Source organism: Vollenhovia emeryi, unplaced genomic scaffold, assembly GCF_000949405.1.
Source record: "Vollenhovia emeryi isolate VEMERY1.0 unplaced genomic scaffold, V.emery_V1.0 DF939121.1, whole genome shotgun sequence".
Taxonomy (NCBI): domain Eukaryota; kingdom Metazoa; phylum Arthropoda; class Insecta; order Hymenoptera; family Formicidae; genus Vollenhovia; species Vollenhovia emeryi.
The window spans coordinates 1,035,370-1,041,786 of NW_011967245.1; the positions used below are offsets into that span (position 1 = coordinate 1,035,370).

General features: G+C 47.2%; 1 protein-coding gene across 3 annotated transcripts in view; it reads right to left on the bottom strand.

The window, feature by feature from the left end:
• The window catches only part of LOC105570150 (tyrosine-protein kinase Src64B), a 58,063-nt gene extending 54,967 nt beyond the window's left edge, over window positions 1-3,096 (bottom strand). For all 3 annotated transcript variants that reach the window (XM_012027134.1, XM_012027133.1, XM_012027131.1), the window contains exon 1: window positions 2,457-3,096. The gene's annotated coding sequence lies outside the window, so the exon portion shown is untranslated. The remainder of the gene's footprint in view (window positions 1-2,456) is intronic.
• Window positions 3,097-6,417: the final 3,321 nt, after the last annotated feature.

Here is a 6,417-nt window from a genome sequence, read left to right on the forward strand (position 1 = left end):
TTTCTTAAATATTTTGATTATTGGAAGGCTATTTGCCCTCTCTCTTTTCAGAGATTCCGCGATCGTCGGTCTTCCCACCCTTCCTTTCTCTATCCCTTTTAACCCCTCCTCCACCTTCTTCTCGCTTTCCATCCTCACCACCTCCCTTTCCCTATTTCTCTTCCTATCGTTATATTCACCTACTTCACCTTATTCCTCTATCTGCTCCCCTCTATCTTTCTCTCTACTCTATGCCCGCTGCCCGGCCTCTTGGATCTACTGCTTCCCCTCTACCTCGTACGCTAGTCTATGCCTGTCACACCGCAACACTCCGTCTAACCCACCTTTCTCTTTCGCCACTACCGCACTCCTGCTCACCCTCGCGCCTCCCCTTTACTCTCCCACCTTCACTCCACCCTCCCTCACCTCTCCACCTACCTTGCTCTCGCTCCTCCACTACCTTCCCTGCCCTTATTCACTCCTTCACTCACTCACACTCGCAAACACAACTCTCACGCTCGCTGCCGGAAACGGAAGTCCCTTGTTATTACTATTATTATAGTGATAATTACTATAAAAATGATATTCCTGACTATAATTATTTTACTATGCAATTATAGTCGCAAATACTACATACTTTTCTATCAGTGTAAAGTTGAGCAACGTTAGTGAAACCAGGCCTTAGGCCCGGTTTCACCAAATGCCGTTTACTTTAGTCTTGGTTTAATTCAGGTTTGTCTCTTTCTAGAGTGACAGTTGGAAAGAAACAAAGAACGAATTAAACTAAACTTGCAATTAGGCGACATTGGTGAAACTGGGCCTTAATCCCGTCATCGTCTTTCCACATACACGGTGTTAAAAAAAAAGGAGGGCGAATAGTGCTCGCGAAATAGTGCAAAAAATCTCAAACGTCGGTCGAAAGAATAATATTTTCCGAGTTACAAACAATTCTCTACTTTGGTCGGAGTAAATTCCATTTATTCGGGAAAAGAAAAAAGAAGAATTCCTCAAACTCCAAAGTTTACAGAAGGTCTGCATATTCTCCTCCCCATTTTTCGCCGCACGTACCTCACACTTTTGTACCGCAGAATTGCAAACTTTTTCCAAAATAAAGAAGTTTACAGCTCCGAAAATATTAATTTTTCGCTCCCTCTCACGAGCACCGTGTCCGGTGTTTAAGTCCCGGACCCTTGTTTTTCACACCCTGTATATTTTTTTCAGCGGTACGAGATGCAGATTCGAGGAAAAATATCGCGACACGCTCCACTCGCGCGATTAAATGCCCGGGCGAACCGTCCGGGTTCGAACGCACATGAATTACGGTTAACGCAATGCAAGAAAGCCGTGTCAGTCTCAGACACGTACGGTGGCGGATTAAAACCGTCCTTCCTGAGAGGAGGGTATCGGGCGCGATTAGCCGGTTACGCCCTTCTGACAGGAAAACAAAGCCTGCCTCGAAGGCAGTCCTTCCCGTCATTTTCCACGGGTTACCAACAGTGACGCGTACGAGCGACGCAAAACCGACGATTATGGACGCCTCGCAATTTTCACGATCGCACGAAGCGTGATCAACGGCTAGCGATTGACGTTATCGCGCGGTAATCAATAGCGACCTGACACAAGCAGGATTTCGACGCCGTTTCAAGAATATCCCTGGGCGCGACTGAAACCGACGACGAGCGGCTGAAGGAAGAAGGAACGACATTTGTTCCGCGACAGCTGTTCGATCGAAAACCTGCCGACTTTCGTTCTCGGCGTAACTGCGGTAAACAAAAAATATATTTTCAATTCAAAAAGATCGAAGCCCCGAGTACTTTATTTCACGCAGAGCGGTCGCGCTGTCGATTTTCCCGGAGCGCTCTTTTTTGCCCCCTGAATTTTTTCCCTCTCCGCCCACCGTTTCGACAATTATCCGCCGCGGGTTTCTTCGTTCGGAGAACGAGAGCGTCGACGTAACGACTTTATCCGCCGAACGCGCGACAATGCCGAGGGCATTGAAATCTCCTAGGGTGGACTCTTTGTACGAGCGCCCGAGTCGGAAGCGGCCAACAACGCCGCGCCTCACCTTACCGCACAAAGGTAATCGCGCTCGTAATCGCGAGCGTGCATGGCAATAACGTGACAGTAACAACGATCAATGTCAGGAACGTCCCCCCCGTCGCGTATAAATGTAACGCCCCCATGCAAGCGAGAGACGCTCTGCCTCCCTCCCTCTCGCTTGCGCGCGATCGAAAACAACACGATCGCCGACGTCGCCTAATGGAGAGCACCGTGTCGCGCTCCGCCTTCGCGGTCGGCGTCGCGACTCGATCCGAGGATCGTCCCCGTGTCCGGCGAGACCTCGTGCCGCCGAGCCGGGGTCAATGGCGTATTTACGTTTGTTTGTTATGGTGGCGGGCTCTCTCTCTCTCGCGGCCGCTGGAGAGCCGCCGCCACTCGCGAGTCCAGACACCAAGTACGACGAGACCGCTACTCACCGCGTTATCCGCTGCTCCGGCGCCCCTCCGCCGCGTACCTCCACCGTCTCGCCACGCTGCTCGTGCGCCAACCCCTCGGGTAAATCCACGGCGGAGCGCGCGCGCGGGCGTCCGTCCAGGAACTCCGGGGCCGCGATTTTCGGGCGCTAGCGACCGCCCGCTGTCGTCGTACGGCACGTCTCTCCCGCGAGCGCGAAACCGGCGGCCACACGGCGCATCGCACGGCGCGCGCACGAGACGCTCGACGAGACGCGGCACCCACGGGAAACGCGTACTGACAGCTATCGCGCGCCGTTCATCATCGGAGGGGAAGAGAGAAGAGATCCACCCTCGCCTACGCTCGCGCCGCTCGCGACTGCTCTTGCGCGGCCGGCTCGCTGCTGCCGACCGACGGCGCCGATACACACGCTGCGCGCGCCGCTCTTGTCGTCGAGCGACGTTTATCGCGCGCCCGCGGCCAATCAGCTGCGCCCGCTGTCACCGCGCGGTCAAGGTCTCGCCGGCCAATCAAGTGCGCCAGCGGCTGCCGCGCCGCCGCGCTCCCGCCAGCCACTCAGCGACCGTCCTCGCTATTGCGATACTCGCTTAAGGCTGGTATTACATTTGTCGTACGACAAAGTTTTTAAGCGTATTGATTGGCTGAAGGATAGTAAAATTCTCGAGTATCTAGAAACTTTCTATTCAGCGGCCAATCGACACGCTTGAAAAATTTGTCGTACGACAAATGTAATAGTACCCTAAAGCTTTGTGTCCACGATCCAAGAACTTGGTTCAAGTTCTAGTTTCGAGAAATGTGTAGCCAATCAACCTGCAGCAATTCTATAAAAGCTGCAAGGTGATTGGCTACGCATTTCTCGGAACTAGAACTTGGACACAGTTCTTGGATCGTGGACACAAGGCTTAAGACGATCCTTCGGGCATCTTTTTTTTTGCCGACACGGTTAAATACAGTTTTTGCGCTTTTAATTCTTTTTATTGGCTTTTATGCACATAATAATAACAGGATAAGTTGCGAACCCCATGGCGGAACATTTGCATACTTAAAACACTCAAGTCTAATAAAAAAGAGAGCTTCTCTCTTTATTGGTATTTGAAATTTTCAATTTTTTAATCGTAAGCGATTTGAAATTGGCTTTATAACATTACGTAATTCTTCGACACGATTATAGTATGCATAAAAACAAAGCCGGGGGTTCACGATTTAATCCAATCAGCGCAAGCGCTCACTGAACAGTTTTCTCCGCTGAACGCGGCCAATGTTTCGTCATTTCTTTTCTAGATTTGCTAACACTTGGCCGGAAATAAACGCATTTTTAAACAACTACTATATGCAATCGTTTGAATTTCGTATGAAGAAGTTTGAAGAGCAATTGAAAAGATTTGTGAGGGATTCGTTAATTTGTAATTAATTATTTGCCCACCCAGCACTTAGCCGAAATAGAACAATTAAACAAAGTTTTTATATAAAATTAATTGTATGTACATTGTATGAAAAATTATGAAGTGTCACAAAATCAGTGAAATCTTCACCAATTCATTTTTAGAGAGTACAATCTACGAGATACACTATAAAAAAAGTATGTAAAATTACATACATAACTTTTGTGTAGCGATTACACTATTAATAACGGAAATATATAAACGTACTGTTACAAAAAATTTTTTTACTCTTTGTTGTGTAAATACTTGTTTATGCATAATGAAAAATTACAAAAAATTATAAAATTTACACAATCAAAAGCAAGCAGTTTACTTATTATACATATAAAGTAATAACTTTACTTACAAGAAGTAAATTTACTGACGTATGTAAATATACATCTTTAATAGATGGCCCCAACATTACCCACTATAATAATTGTAATTTTACACGTAATTTTTTTTATAGTGTGTATACTCGTTGCCTCAATAAAAAAAGTTTTCAACTCACCGACCTGACGCGCAGCAGCGGAGTTTAACTGCGTTGAATCTATAACATTACAATTATGAAATTCACATTAAAACAGAGAATTCAAAACCAATATTAAAGAAAATCATTTTTAAATTGCTTAAAATAAACAAGAAGATTTATTTTATACAAAATAAAAAGTATTTACTGCAAAATTGTCTTCCGGCACACTAGCATGCATATTTCCGAGAGCTCGCAATGAGACTCGCTCTCGCCCGCCATAATTCAGAGATGCATTATTACCCACGATTTATAAAGGATAGTCCCCTATTATGACATAGGCTAATACGAGATAGCAGATTTTCAACGTTAAAATTCAATTACAAATCTTTTTTCGCGACGATTACACGATCTAACAATCAATTCTCCACTGAACAGATTTCACTTTCAAGAGCAATAAATTCACGATGAAATCAATAGACGATGCTTGTTAATTTAACAGAAATCCTGCTATCTTATATTAGGAACTTGTCTCATAATAGGGGACATACGTACAAATCGACGGGTACTCATGCGAATAATTTGAACGAGTGAGTTGAGTAAACGGAACGACGGAGTAAAACGATTCGCGAAATGAACGTTAACGCGAGAACAATGCACAAACAATCGTACTCACCACAGAGTTGCTCCGCCGTTGCCCGATGCCTCCTGGACCGCCGCCTCCTCTCAGACTCATCTATTTCGCACTGGCACAACGCGACACTCGCGAAAGACACGGCACTCCCGGCGTTAACCGACGCGAACGTCACTGCAACAAGAACGAGAGACACTCGCGCGAAATGACGGGGAACGTTCCGGCGGGAAGAACTCGCGGAGATGCGCGAGGTTAACTTGACGTGCGTCGCGTTCGACAAGGCGATTTCGCGCGGATATTTCTCTCGCCGCGCGTCACGCGCGGAAAACTCGGATATTACTGCACGCGCGAGGAGATACGAGTCAAAATTAGAGAACGACGGCGCCGTAGCGACGTGAAATTTCGGCCGAGATTTCCGAGATTTACGCGTATTGATGGATTACCGACGCGCGAGGGTCGAGTCTACGTCGCGCGGTTCTTAGGCTGATGGCAGAGAACAATCCGTAAACGCTTAAGACTGTCTCAGTCGTAGACGTAGAACAAGGCAGAGAGAAACGTAATTAAGTCTTGAAATTGAAAGGCTATTGTATACGACTTACGTTTCTCTCTGCCTTGCCCTGCGTCTACGACTGAGACAGTCTTAAGCGTTTACGGATCATTCTCTGCCACCAGTTATACACTGAACAATGTTAAACTCACCGCGGTTGTGCGTACCGTGAAACGCGACGACCATCGCACGAGACCGATTCACCGCGTGCCCACGGCGCTCCTCGAATGGATCAACATGGCGCCGCTCCCGGCGGCCACTGCGCGGTGGCGGCACTGTTACGGCGGTACTACGCGAGTCCACGACGTGACTAGCGAAACAGCCAAGTTTTTCTCTTCCGAGAAACGAAAACGACGTCCCGCGGCACCTGCAGAATCGATCAGCTCGATTAATTACGCGAAAAATAATCGCGCACATTACTCCGTGGCGTACGTGCCGGCGGCTCGAACGATACTGCGAAGCGAGCAACGTCCTCTGACCGCGCGGCGGTCGCCGGCGGCGCGGCGGCTCGATGTAAACAATTACCGAGCGACGCGCGAGCTTGAAAAACATTGAAACAATTGTGACAAATAATGAAAGATACGCCGTACTTGCTCCGTTAACTTTTTTACAGATAAACGACTATCATTCTGCCTCGGTAACGGTTGGTCGCTGTGGTCGCTTTGAAAACTCCTGTACGCGGCGACACTGGAAACTTTATGTTATACGCGCAATTTTACATAATGTAATAATGTTAGGGAGATTATTTCTTGGCAAGCAAACGATATATGGTAATTTTTGTTATTTTACCCGCTTTTGATCTGAAAGTGATAAGTGTTTAACTTGAATCGACGAAAATTTTAAAGCACAACGTGAGAGAGATTTTAAGTGAGTTCAATTGTTAAAAAAGGTA